Here is a 15,125-nt window from a genome sequence, read left to right on the forward strand (position 1 = left end):
CTTATAATGTATTCAGGCTGTACTCCATCGATGTTTTTTGATTTTATACATTGTAATCATAAACACCAAATCTGTAAAATGTTGGCACCGTGATAAAAATAGCTAACTTTTAGTAGAGCAAAATATGAGGTCGGACATTTCAGTTCAGGAACTCATCCTAGAAAAAGTGCTACATACCTCCTTGCTGAATCTCACTGCAATCACTTTCAAATTACTCCTCTTGGGAAGCTATGGATTGACACCAGAGCCTAGTCCACCCTTCAAAACAACTTTGGAACTCTTCTTCTGGAATGGCCATCCGTGCTATTGTACTAGGTCTGACAATTAAGTTTGTGAACTCATTCTAGAAAAAGTGTTACATATCTTGCTGTTGAGTGTTACTATAGTCATCAGATGGCCAAGGGGAGCACTTCAAAGATGACCATAGTGATATTCAGCAAGGAGGTATGTAGCACTTATTGTAGGAGAAGTTTGCAAACATAATTGTCAGATCTCATGTGTAGTGGGGATTATGCATGTACTCACCCTAAACTCATAAGACAAGTGCAGTTTTTCATTTCCATTTCTATAAGAGAAAATGATTGCTGAATTAGAGTAGGGATCATGCTCAGCGTCACACAGCTGAAAGTAGGTGATGTTCAGAGCCCCATCTTGAGTCTCCAGACTATGGTGAGAGTGAGATAGTAAGCTGGATGCCTTCTGTGTGTGCTCCCAGATTCTGCCTCATCCTTCTCCTTGTTCTTGTACCCCTTGGGCTTCTACTTGAGTTTGGCCAACAAAGTACGTGAAGGATGACAATAATTATAAAGAGGGAGTTGGGGTACTTACTTCCACCCACAGAGATGCTGCTAGTAGGTGTATTTTTTTTTTTTTTTTGAGACAGAGACTCACTTTGTCACCCTGGGTAGAGTGCTGTGCTGTCGTAGTTCATAGCAACCTCAGACTCCTGGACTCACGCAATCCTCTTGCCTCAGCCTCCTGAGTAGCTGGGTCTACAGGTGCCTGCCACAATGCCTGACTAGTTTTTCTATTTTTATTCTAGAGATGGGGTTGCACTTTGCTCAGGATGGTCCTGAACTCCTGAGCTCAGGCCATCCACCTGACTCAGTGTCCCACAGTGCTAGGATTATAGGTGTGAGCCACTGCACCCAAGTCCTGCAGGTTACTGCCTTGATGGAAGTCAGCGACTCACGCAAAGCAGTCCCTCCACAGGACACCCCTTCCCTGGTAGTAACTGCTCCCTGCCTTGCCTCTTTAGGGAGCAATAATACCCGACAGTTACTGGCTTTGAGGCACCATACAATCCTACCCAGTTTGAGTGTCATTTCTTTCTTGCCAGGTTCCTAACAGATTTATGGAGTCTACCCAAATATATTTCAACAGGAATAAACTTTAACATTTGTGCATGATTTTCTCACTCCTATAAAGGAAAGATAACCACAAGATATTATGAAAGAGCAATAAAACAGACATATTCTACCTCCTGGCATAATTTCTGCCTCATAGAGAGTATTTCATAAATATGATAAAGCAAAATATGAGTCAGTAAGTGCTTTAAGTACTTAAATTCCTTTATCTACTTGAACATGGCATTCTATGGTTCTATTCTGGAACTTTCTCTCTGATGTTCTCATTCCCTTTCCCTATGGTACATTTAGAATACATGTTATGCTCTAAAACTTTTAAATTAGCATTTTAACTAAACTGTGTTATCGTTCCATGTCCAATTCCAAATGACCCTGACATCTCTGAAAGGGCCACGGGGAAATGCAGTTTAATGAGGAATAGAGGTTTGGGGGTCCTTGTGCTATGCAGAACACAGCACTGAGCAAAATTAGAACTCACAGGGTCATGTTCATTGGATACTCAGATTGAATATAGCCCTGAAGAGGTCATTAGCATCAGGGATGACATAAAGTGCTTTGTGACTATGCCAGCTGAGTGGGATGAGGTCTGTTTAACTTACTCTTTTGGTTTAGATCATGTTCATTGTTATTTGTATCCTTTGGTGATAAAGAAAGCAATGCAAACTAGATTGCCCAAGAAGATGTTTATAACACTGTCTAGGTTTCCTTGCCTTTGGCACAACCATGTAAATCTCATGGACTAATCATGTTCCGTGGTAAACGTGTAGCTTGGTGAATATTGCCCTTGGTGAACTCTCGGACTTCCCTCCTCTCTCACCTTCACCCACAGCAGATCACACTGTCATCTGTGCTGCTCAGCAACTTGCCATACCCTCCGTTACCATTTGGTGTGACTTCTTGATTAGAATGTGGCCCTTTGTGTCCAGAGCATAGGGCATGGCATACAGGAGGAACTCAATCAATGTTTGCAGAATTAAAATAGGATACCCATGACACAACAATTAAAAATGAAATACTGGAGAGTATAGGCTCTATATTTGATGGAGCATCATCTTTAATAGGATTGTTGACATTTATTCTGACGGCTTTGATCTAGCTAATATAGGAAAACCCAACACATTTCAAACAAAGGAGAGGCAAATGAATACCTAAGTTACATTATTTTGCAGCATAGTCTTAGTTAAATCAAAATTCATGGAGAATAGCATGGTTTAAGATTTCAAAGACCTTGGTTATCTTGCCTATGGGAGCATATATCATAACAAAATGATGAGGAATATAAAAACAAAATTCAAACTTGGGAAAAATAAAAATGAAATTGACAACAGCTAAACAAATCATAACATTCCTTTAGAAGAAACTGTATTCAAATATTATGAATTGAGAAAAAAGTAAATGAAATTTCAATTTTGATTGTTTTGAATCGACATACCAATGAAGATCAACTAGAAAAAGATTATGAAATGTGAAATAAAAATCAGCTTGATATGAGAATATTTCAGGGCTAAGTTCCAGAGAAGAGGAACAACCAGGAAAAATGAGGCTAGCATTTCTCTTCGAAGAGGTATTTGTCAATTCTAAAGCAGTGCTTCAGGAGACGAAAAACTAAAAACATCTTTTCCAACTACACAGATTGGTTTGGGGAAGGCAAAATTAGAGCATAGGGCCTGTCCGGAAGCAGGAGCCTAGCAATCTAGCATTGCACTGAGTCCAGACCGCTGCCTTTAGGAGTAATGGGAACCAAATAGGCCGGGTCTCATAAGGACTCTGGCACAGGCTTGGTGCATCTTAATTCCTTGCTTAGCAGTCTTCCAGAGCAAGACTTAACTATCTCTGGGGTAAATGACATTTTCTGGAAACTCAAATTGTCTTTATAATCTTTTATATACAAAATTCAGCTTATAAAAATAAGAAACACTCTAGAAGAAAATTACACAAACCTCAGAGAAAAAGCAGACAATGCAAGATGACCAGAAAGTGATTCAGATAATGAAGTCATCAGATGTGAACTTGAATAGAACTGCAATCCATATGTTAAAGAAATTAAAGATAAATTACAAAATTTTTGCAAAACAATTTTTTTAATGTAAAAAAAGACCAGACATGGGTGGCGCCTGTGGCTCAGTGAGTAGGGTGCTAGCCCATATACTAAGGGTGGTGGGTTCAAACCTGACCCCGGCCAAACTGCAAAAAAAATAGCCAGGCATTGTGGTGGTCATCTGTAGTCTCAGCTACATTGGAGGCTGAGGCAAGAGAATCGCCTAAGCCCAAGAGCTAGAAGTTGTTGTGAGCTGTGATGCAACAGCACTCTACCCAGGGTAATGAAGTGAGACTCTGTCTCTAAAAAAAAAAAAAAAAAACCAGGCACAGTGGCTCATACCTATAATCCTAGTACTCTGGGAGGCCAAGGAAGGGGATTGCTTGAGCTCAGGAGTTGGAGACCGGCCTGACCAAGAGTGAGACCCTGTCTCTACTAAAAACAGAAAAACTATCTGGGTGTGGTGGCACACCTGTGGTCCCGGCTGCTGGGGAGGCTGAGGCAAAAGGATTGCTGAAGCCCAAAATGTTGAGGTTGTTGTGAGCTATGATGCCATGGAACTCTACCTAGGGCAACAGAGTAAGACTCTGAATAAAATATAAAATAAAATAAAATGTAAAATAGCCAAATGAAAATTCTAGAACTGAATTCATTTATATATTATTTATAGTGTTTATCTACCTATATGTAGATATAGGTAGATAGGTAGGTAGCTAGAGATATAGTAATACAGAGAGATATATGGATATATATTTGCTTAAGATTAACCAAATAGGCTAAGGAATCCTAAGCAAAAAGATCAAATCTGGAAGCATCACATTACTTGACTTCAAATTATATTACAATGTTGTAGTAGCCCAAACAGCACGATACTGGCATAAAAACAGACACATAGATCAATGAAACAGAACAGAGAACTCAGAAATAAAGCCGAATACCTACAACCAACTGATCTTCAACAAAACAGACAAAAAATAATACCCTGGGGAAAGTACACCCTGTTCAAAAGATGGTGCTGGCAAGATTTGATAGCCACAAACAGAAGAATAAAACTGGTCCCTAACTCTCACCATATACAAAAAATTAATTAAGATGGATTAAAGACTTCAGTGTAAGGGCTGAAACCATAAAAATCATAAAAGAAAACCTAGGACAGAGTCGTCTGGACTTTGGCCAAGGCAGAGAATTTGTGACCAAGATCTCAAAAGCAAATGCAACAAAAATGTAAATAAATAAATGAGACTTAATTAAACTAAAAAGTTTCTGCACAGCAAATAAAAATAATCAACAGAGCAGCGGACAACCTACAGAATGGGAAAAATATTCAGAAACTATATAAATGATGAAGGACTAAAATTCAGAATCTACAAGAAAATCAGCAAGAAAAAACAAATCACTTCATTAAAAAGTAGGGGAAAGACATGAACAAATATTGTCAAAAGAAGAGATACAAACAACCAACAAATGTATATGGCTTGACAATTAAGTTTGCAAACTTGCCACCATCTGCTTAAGTTGGAGCACTGTATAAACAGCTCAGTGAGGTTTCATAACCTTGGTCTATCAGTGTCTCACAGCTGTGTTTGTATAGAAGTGTAGCAGTGTCTTGCTAAGTGGCATTCATTATTGTTGTGGTTTTGTGTGCTTTCATGAGACCATCAGAGCTATTAGAACAATGAACAAACGTTACATTTCTTGTTAAATTTGGCAAGAGAAGAGGTGAAATCAGGGACATGTTAGTCCAAGTTTTGGGGGTTAATGCCATGAAGAAAGTAACAGTGTACAAATGGATTAAATGTTTCTCTGAGGGAAAAGAAAGCATTACTAGAAAAGAGAGGTAGGGCAGCCAGAGCAAGCAGAACTGATGAGAACATTGCAAAAATTCATTGAATTCTGGCATCAAAGTCATTGGCTGACTATGAGAAGTACAGCAGAGCAAGTAAACATCAACAGAGAAACAATTAGGAAAACTTCACTGAAAATCTTGGCATGAGAAAAGTGTGTGCAAAAGTGGTCCCAAAGGAGCACACCAATGAACAAAAGCCAGGAGCTCACATAGCATTGTCTGCGAGGGACATTTTAGCCAGTAAAAAAATAACTGTATTGGAACACCCTCCCTACTCACCTGATAATGGCCCCCAGTGGCCTTTTCCTTTACCCAAAGGTAAAGGAAACATTGAAAAAAATATTTTGATGATATTCAGGACATCAGAGGTAATATGAAAATGGCTCTGATGGCCATTCCAGAAATAGAGTTCCAAAATTGCTTTGAAGGGGGGTCTAGGTGCTGGTGTCAGTGCATCACTTCTTGAGGGGAGTACTTCGAAAGTGACTACTGCATAGTGGTCTTCAGCAATGAGATATGTAGCACCTTTTCTAGGATGAGTTTGTGAACTTAGTTTTCAGACCTCATGAGAAAAAATGTTGAACATCTCTGATGACCAGTGAAATGCAAATTAAAGCCACCATGAGATACCACTTTACCCCTGTCAGAATGGCTATTACAAGAAGTAATAAAAATAATAGTAGTTGGTGTGGATGTGGCAAAAAGAGACCTCTTATACACTGTTGTTGGGAATATAAACTAATGCAGCTTCTGTGGAAAACAACATGGACATTTCTCAAAGAACTAAAAGTAGACCTATCATTCGATCCAGGATTCCACTAATGGGTATCTACCCAAAGGAAACAAAGTCATTATACCAAAAAGACACCTACAATTGTGTGTTGTTCACAGCACATTCACCACTGCAAAGATATGGAATCAACCTAAGTGCCCATAAACCAAAGAGTGGATAACAGAAAGGTAATAAACACACACACACACACACACACACCCTCCATGGAATACTACCCAGGCATAAAAATAAGAATGCAATAGTATGTTTTGCAGCATCTTGGGTGGAAGTAGAGGCCATTATCCTAAGGGAAGTAAGGCAGCCATGGAAAACCAAATACCACGTGTTCTCACCTGTAAGTGGGAGCGCAGCTACAGGTATGCAGGGGGCACAGAGTGGTACCAGGGACATTGGAGACCCAGGAAGGGGGAGGCTGGGTCAGGAGTGAGGGAAGAAAATCATGTGCAATGTATACCATTCAGGTGGTAAGCACAGTAAAAATATGACTATCCATCATCACTACACAGTTGGTCCACGTAGCCAAAAACCACTTGTACCTATAAATCTATTGAAATAATAACAAAAAAATTTCAAACAAAAACTAGTGAATTTATCATTGGTATACTCACTCTATTGTGAGTATTCTTTGCTGCATACTTTAGGGATTCTTTCAATGATCACAGATGGCATTTTAGGAATTCAAGCAAAAGTTACAGTCAGTGGAAAGAATATGGGTAAAGCTATGTTAATATCGACTGTTTTAAAGAATTATTATTGAAATTCTTCAAGAAGATATAAATACATGTCACAATATCAGATTAAAATACCTAAAAAAAGTAGCATAAAAAGGAAGAGGAATATAAATTAAGTTTCTCTGTTCTGAAATGATGTTCTTGCCCACAAAGTGAAAGCACAAATTTATGTACATATTGGAATCTTTGGGGTAATTACTAAAAGAATAGTAAAAGAATGTATAACCATCAAGCGAATACAGAGAAATAACACTGAATAATTAATAAGTACTTTTTAATGTAGGTGAGAAAGGACAAACAGAAAGAACATAGTCTACTTGAATAAAACAGAAAGAAAATAGTAAAATTATAGATTCAAAACGAAAGAGCAAGAATTACATTAAATAAAAATGGAGTAAATTCCTCAATTAAAATATGGAAATCATCAGTATTGATTTACATGTATATACGATACTCTAAGAAATGGACCTAACATTAAAGGACACAGAAAGATTGAATTTCAAAAGGTAGAAAAAAGGAACCACGAGAACACTAACAAAAATAAAGTGTAACTATGCTAGAATCTGGCAATTTATATTTTGAAAATTAAACTTTTAGTCAAGAGATAACTGTGCATTCACACAGAGTTGCCAGGGAAGAATAGTGTGAAATTCCATTTATCTTTCACCTAGTTTTTCCTAATGATAACATTTTGCAAAACTGTGGTACAATATCACAATCAGGATATTGGCATTGGTATACAGTAGACCCTCTGTAAGATGACCACCCAAAGGACTGTAATACACTGGTCAACACACGGAGGTTGTCAACATAAGGGACTAAGCCTACTGTACGTGTTGTGCATGTCCGGTCCATGAGCATTAGATCAGTTTAAGGAGGTGGTCAGTGCAGGACGGCGGTCAGCTGTGGAGGGTCTACTGCACATGCTCAAGACACAGAACAGTTCCATCTGCACAAGGATCCCTCCTGTGGCCCTTTTACATTCACAAACACTCACCTCCCACCCCGCTCCTTAGCCCCTGGAGACCATTAAAATGTTCTCCATTTCTAAAATTTTGTCAGTTCAATGTTATATAAGTGAGATCACACATTACGTAACCTTTAGGAATTGGTTTTTTTCATTTAGCTCAATTCTCCAGAGAGATTCAGGTATTTCATACACAGCCAGTGGACCAGAAGCCCACTCCTTTCCATCATTGAGCAGTAAGTAGTTCGTGATATGAACCAACCACTTTGGTTTGACCATTTACCTACTGAAGAATATCCAGCTTGTTTTCAGGTTTTGATTATTACAAAAAAGACTGCATGAGCCTTGATAGATATGATGCTGTGTGACACATTTATGTACATGTTCCATTTCCCTGAAACTGAGAACAGTTGGGTATTTGAATCCTAAGGAAGTTAAATTTTTCATTTTAAAGAAGCTGGCAGGCTATTTTCTAGAGTGGCCATGCATTTTACATCCCCACTGGCAACGTATGAGCGATCCAGTTTCTCTGCATCCTCACCAACATTTGGCATTGTTGCTCTTTCTTACTTCAGCCATTCTCATGACATGGAATGATATCTGATTTTGATCTTAATTTGCACTTCCCCGATGGCTAAAAATGGTGAACATCTTATTGTGTGCGCATTTGCTGTCTGTGTACCCTTCAGCAAGATGTCTGTTCGTGTCTTTTGTCCATTTTTATAATTGAACTGCTTGTTTTTAATGTTGTATAATGAGAGTTCTTTCTCTATTATAGATAATGGTTCTTTCTCAGATCTATGGTGCACAACTATTCTTTCCTAGTTTGTGGCTTGTGTTTTGTCCTGTATAAAGGATCTTTCTGGTAGCAAAAGTTTAAAATTTTGATGGCATTTCAATCTATCTTCCTTCTCTCCTTCTTCCCTTCCCTTCCTTTCCTTTCCTTCCCTTCCCTTCCCTTCCTTTCCTTTCCTTCCTTCTTTCTTTCTTATTTTTTACATAGGGTCTCTGTTTCCTCAGGCTAAAGTGTCATTGCCTTAGCCTAGCTCACAGCAGCCTCAAACTCCTGGGTTCAAGTGATCCTCTTACCTCAGACTTTAAGTAGCTGGGACTATAGGTGCCTGCCACAACGCCTGGCTTATTTTTTCCATGTTTAGTAGAGATGGGGTCTTGCTCTTGCTCAGGCTGGTTTGAACCTCTGAGCTCAAGCAACCCTCCCTCCTTGGCCTCTCAGAGGATTACAAGTATAAGCCAATATTTCAGTTTTTCCTTTTATAGATTGGGTCTACTATGTCAAGTCTAAGAACTATTTGCTTAGCTTCAGATCTTGAAGATCATTCCCTGTGTTTATTTTTTTCCTTAATGTTTTAGACTTTCGTGTTTTAAGTCCCTTATTCAATTTGAGTTAATATTTTTATCGAGTGTAAAGTTTAGGTTAAGGCTTTCTTTTGTTCTTGGTTGTCCAGCTGCTCCCATATCATTTGTAGAAAACCCTATCCTATTTCCACTGAATTGCTTCTCAATTTTGTGGACATACCCATGTGAGTCTATTTCTGGATTCTATTCTCTTCTATCAACCACTGTATCATTTTCTCCACTAATACCACTTGATTGTTATAGTTATATTGCAAGTCTTGAAACTAGGTAGACTGATTCCTCCTACTTTACTGTTCTTTGTCAAAATTGTTTTAGCTATTATTCTTTTGCCTTTTAGAATAATCTTGGATATTATCTTTTGTGAGTAATAGGAATTGCATTAAAATTAGATACTAATTTGGGAAAAAACTGACATTTTTACTATATTCAGTCCTCCAAACTACCATGAGCACAATTTGTTCTAGTTATTGTAAGATATATAGATAACCTGTCATAGTTTACTAGTGTTAACTTTATAACAATTCATACAAAGCACAAAAGTCTTACCTCCCTTCATATACCCTTACTATCTCACGTTTATAATATACTTGTCACAAATAATTTTTTGCATACATTTAAAGATCATATAAGTATGTTATAATTTTTGCATTAATCATCAAACATAATTTATATAACTCAAGAAAAGTTTAAAGACAATAAATTGCATTTATCAATACTTTCACTCTTTCCATTGTGCTTTTTTCCTCCTGAGTTTGGAGAACTTGCTATTAGTCTTTCATTTAGGGTCTTATCTGCTAGCGACAAATTCTCTTAGTATTCCTTCATGTGAAAAAGTCTTGATTCTTCTTCCTTCCTGAAGGCTGTTTTCACTGGATGTTGAATTCTGGGTCAATAATTCTTTCTTTCAGTATTTCAAAAACTGTTTTACCACTGTGTTCTGGCCAGCTATGTTTTCTGGTGAAAAATTTGTTGTCGTCATGGTTATTTTTCCCCTGTAGGCAAGATGTCATTTTTTTTTTTTGTGGCTGCTCTCAAATTATTTTTTTGTTTTTAGTGTACAGAAGTTTATTATGTGTCTTTGAGTGGATTTCTTTGAGGTCGTCTCTCGCAGGGATTCACTTATCTTTTTTAACATATAGGGTGGTTTTTGTAGTCAAATTTGCAGCGTTTCCAGCCATTATTTCTAAGAGGACCCTTTTAGCCTTGTCCTCCCTCTCTTCTCCTTTATTAATTCTAAAGAAAAGAATGTTAAATCTTTTGTTTGTTTTAGTACCATAGGTCTCCAAGGCTTTATTTGCCTTTTTTAAAATTCTGTTTTGCAGTCTTGTTTAGAGCATCTAATTTTTTTTATTAAGTCATAAACACATAGATCATGTATACATTGATGCCTTTCTGGGGTACAATGTGCTGATTTTATATACAATTAGGAATGCATACATCAAACTAGTTAATATAGCCTTCACCTCCTTTACTTAATTATTCTGTTAAGACATTTATACTCTATAAAAGGTCTTGCACTGTTTCCCAGACAAGAGGATAGCAGTGGCAGCATGGCTCACTGTTGGTCTCAAGCAATTCTCCTGCCTTGGGTTCCGGAGTAGCTGGAACTACAGATGTGCACTGCCGTACCCAGATAATTTTTCATTTTCTGTTGCTAACAAAAAATTGTTACTGTTGCTCAGGTTGGTCTCAAACTGTTGGCCTTAAGCAATTCTTCCATCAGCTTCCCAAAATGCTGGGATTGCAGGTGTGATCACCATGCCTGGACTAGATTGTGTAATTTTTATTTAATCTTCAAGTTCGCTGATTCTTTGTTGTACCCATCCATTCAGCTTTTCTTTTGGTTATTAGTTTTTAATTTATAAAATTGCAACTCTTTATGCCTTCCTGAGAGGACATAAAGAGTAGCAATTTTGATGAGAATTTTCTTTTCATTGTTTCAAGTGTGTTCCTAATTGCTTGTTAAAGTATTTTTATGATAGCTGCTTTGACATCTTTGTAGATAATTGTAACATGTCTGGCATCTTAGTGTTGGCATCTGTTGGTCATCTTTTATCACTCGAGTTTAGATTTTCCTGAGTCTTGGCATGGCATGTGATTTTAGATCGAAATCGCAATGTTTACATTATGTTACAAAACTCTGGATCTTACTTAAATCGCCTAGTTTAGCTGGATACCATTCCAGCAGCAGATGGGGGAACGGGACCACTTTCTTATCTCCAGGTATGGGTTGAGCCTAAGTTTCTGAATTGATCATCCAAAGAGGGAGTGGTTGGAAAGGCAAGGAAGAGAGTATCCCAAGAGCTTCTGAAAGGATCATGGCTCTGCTAGCCTCTTGATTTCAGACTTTTAGCCTCCAGGAGTCCGAGAGAATACATTTATTTTGTTTAAGCCACCCAGGTTGTGTTTATTTGTTATAGCAGCGACAGAAAACGAATTCAATTGTCTTTCCAGAAAATCCGATGGAATATGCATAGAGTTTACTTAGAAATAATAAATTAGTTTAGCAAGATTATGTTTAGCATAGGATTAAGATTAAGTTTAGCAAGGATATGAAAATCACTAGTATTTATATAAATGATCAATGAAAAAACCATCAAAACTAAGAAAAGTAAGAAATACTTAGGCATTGATTTGGTAAAAGAAATAAAAGACCTGCTTATTGAAAACTACAAGAAAATGATGTGAGAAATTGGAGATGTAAAGTAGTAGAGCAATATATCAAGTTCATGCATTAGAAGAGTCCTCACAGATGTCAGTTCCTTCCAAGTTTATATCTACATTCAATCCAATCCCAATCAAATACCCCAAGGAATTTATTTTGAGACCAAAACCTGATTCTGAATTTTATATGGGAATATCAAAGTGTCAAGAAAAGCAAAAAATCTTTAAGAAACAAAGTTGAATAAATAATAGCACTTAATTTCAAAAAATATTAAAAAGCTGTATTAATCTAAAGAAAAAGGTCAATGAGCTAAGTAGAAGATCTTGAAATGGATCTACAATTCTCCACAGGAAGTTCTACAAAGGGAGGGTAGTCTTTTCCACAAATGATGCTGGAAATATTGAGAACCCATTAGAAACCAACAAAACAAAATAAACACTAGATTTATACTTTGCAACATACACAAACATTAAACCAAAATAGATCATGTTTAAATTTAAATATAAAATTATAAAATTTCTAGAATACAATACAGTAGAAATCTTTGGTAAGCTTGGGTTAGGACAAAAATTTCTTGACTGTGGTGCTTAAAGGACAATCTATTAAAGAAAATACTGATACATTAGAATTCAAAATATTACAAACTATGATCTTCAAAAGACATAGTTAAAAGAATGAGGACAAACCATGCACTGAGAGACAATATTTGCAAAGCATTTATCTGATAAACTACGCATATACACAGTATGTAGTAGTCAGTAAGAAAACAAACAAATAAGAAGGAACAAAAATGCTGAGCAAACACTTCACCAAGTAGGGTGTACGTGTGGCAAGGAAACACATGCGAAGATGCTCAAAATGATTAGTCATTTGGGAAATGCAATGTAAAACCACAAAGTAATACCACTGCATACCTGTCAGAATGGCTAAAATTAAAAACACTGACCAGGATATCTAGTGTTGGTCTAGTCTTTTTAAAGTATTTTTGTCATATTATCCAAGAGAAATGAAAGGACATGTCTTTATAAACACTTATGGATGTTCATAGTAGTAGTATTTTTCATAACCAAAATCTGAAAACAACCAAAGTGCCCATCAAGAGGTGAATGGAAGGAATGGAAACCAGGGGTGGTGGTCACTACCACTTTGGGAGGCTGGGGAAGATTGCTCAAGGCCGGGGCATGTGAGACCAATCTGGGTAACATAAGGCAACCACATCGCTATAACAATTTTTCTAAGAAACTATCTGGGTGTCATGGCCTGTGCCGATAGTTACAACATGGCTGAATCAAAATAACTAATGTGAGAGAAAGAATATATGCAAAAAAGATACACATACTATGTAATTCATGTGAATTTTTAGGAAATGCAAACTAATGTGATAGAAATCAGATGAGTGGCTCTTCAGTGATGCGGTGTCGGGATAGGGCAGGATGGAGGAATTACAAAGGGTCTGGAGAAAGCTTTCTGAGAGATAGATATATTTAATATTTTGGCTCTAATATTTTTATCATGGATGTACACATATGTCATATGTCAAAGCTCAACAAATTGTAGACCTTATAAATACTTTGTAATAACTACTATATGTCAATAATGCCTTAATAAATTTGATTAAAAAGAATATATTTAATATTCCATTAAAACATGCCTAGGGATAAATGGAATGAAAGATGTGCATGACTTCCTCCATCCACCCTGATAGTGGTAGTTACTAAAGAGTTATTAAAACAGAAGTGAGTGGAAACATGTCACAGTCATATCATGGTATCAGTGTCAATTCTCCCTGCAGTCTTAGAATCACTGTTAGACTAGTATTCATGAACATGGGTAAATTGAGTTTTAAAAGTATATGGAAATTAAAAGGCTAAATAGTCAAGAAAACTTTGAAGAAGAAAGTAAAGACATACGCACTAGATTGTTTATTGCAGCTCAATTTACAATCGCCAAAATGTAGAAATAACCTAGATGCCCATCAACTCAGGAATCGATTAACAAACTGTAGTATATATATACCATGAAATACTATTCAACCATAAAAAAGATGATGACTTAACATCTTTTGTATTAACCGAGATGGATTTGAAACACATTTTTCTTAGTAAAGTGTCACAAGAATGGAAAAGCAAATACCTAATGTACTTAACACTAATATGAAGCCAGTAGATGATGTAATTCACACCCACATAGGAGAAGAACTCATTTCAATTCAATAATGAGGGAGGAGGAAAAGGGAGGGAAGTTGGGGTGTTCCCACTGAATGGGCACAATGTAGGGTTATGTGGCACACCTTTTAGGTACAGGACATAACTATCAGAGGGACTCTACCTAACAAATTCAAATATTGTGACTTGGTTGTTTGTACCCTCACATTAATCTGAAATTAAAAGAAAAAGTAATTATAAAGTTCCAGTAATAGAGTGTGGCATTAGTGCATGTGTAGACAAAAAGAATGGAAACTCTAGAAATAAATAGTACAGAATGTGGATACATAATTTAATACAAACTTGGCAGTGCAGAGCTATGGGGTGAGGGTGACCTTTTAGGAGTGGTGCTTAGTCTTAGTTACCCCTAATCTCACTATACACAAAACAAAATAAGCTGATTGTAGATCAAAATATTTAAGGAAAAAATTGAGTATTTTGAAGATTCTATCTTCCCTATCTTGGATAGAGAAATACTTTTTTGAACAATACACAAAAAGAACTGCTTACAAATTAAAAAATTGACATATTGGACACAAAAAGATTTCAATAAGACATAAAAGGCACGGACCATAAGAGAAGTTTGATCAACTAGACAACTAGTCTTCATTGAACTTGAAAGTCAGCTCTGTGTCTATGATGATTTAATCAGAACAAAGAGGCCAACACCGAAGAAGGTATGAAACAATACTATCTTGTGCATTTTGGCATTGTTTATAGGTAGAAGTTAGTATTTTGGTGTGAATTATATGTGAAAGTTAGTTTTTCTTCTATTTTCATTTGGCCTATGACAATAGAAAACCTGTTTCTGTAACTACAGTGGGAAGTACTGGTTAAAATTTTGGATGAACTAATTAAAAGACTCCAGAAAACTTACCTGAAGGTTTTTCACGGTTAAAAACCAAACAAAGTAAAAATGATAATTTACTTCTCTGGAGGAGTTTAAATGACTAAATCTGTGGTAGCCCGTTATCGCTAAAAACAAACAAATTCATTAGGGATGAATGATAGGTTTATAGGTTTATAGGTTTATAGGTTTATAGGTTTATAGGTTTATAGTCTCCCGTATGCTCAATATTACTGGGAATTGACGTAAAGCAGTGATTTCTAAAACACCCACGGATGCTATTTTCCCAG

This window comes from Otolemur garnettii, unplaced genomic scaffold (genome assembly GCF_000181295.1).
Source record: "Otolemur garnettii isolate 467f Iridium unplaced genomic scaffold, OtoGar3 scaffold00088, whole genome shotgun sequence".
In the NCBI taxonomy this organism is placed as follows: domain Eukaryota; kingdom Metazoa; phylum Chordata; class Mammalia; order Primates; family Galagidae; genus Otolemur; species Otolemur garnettii.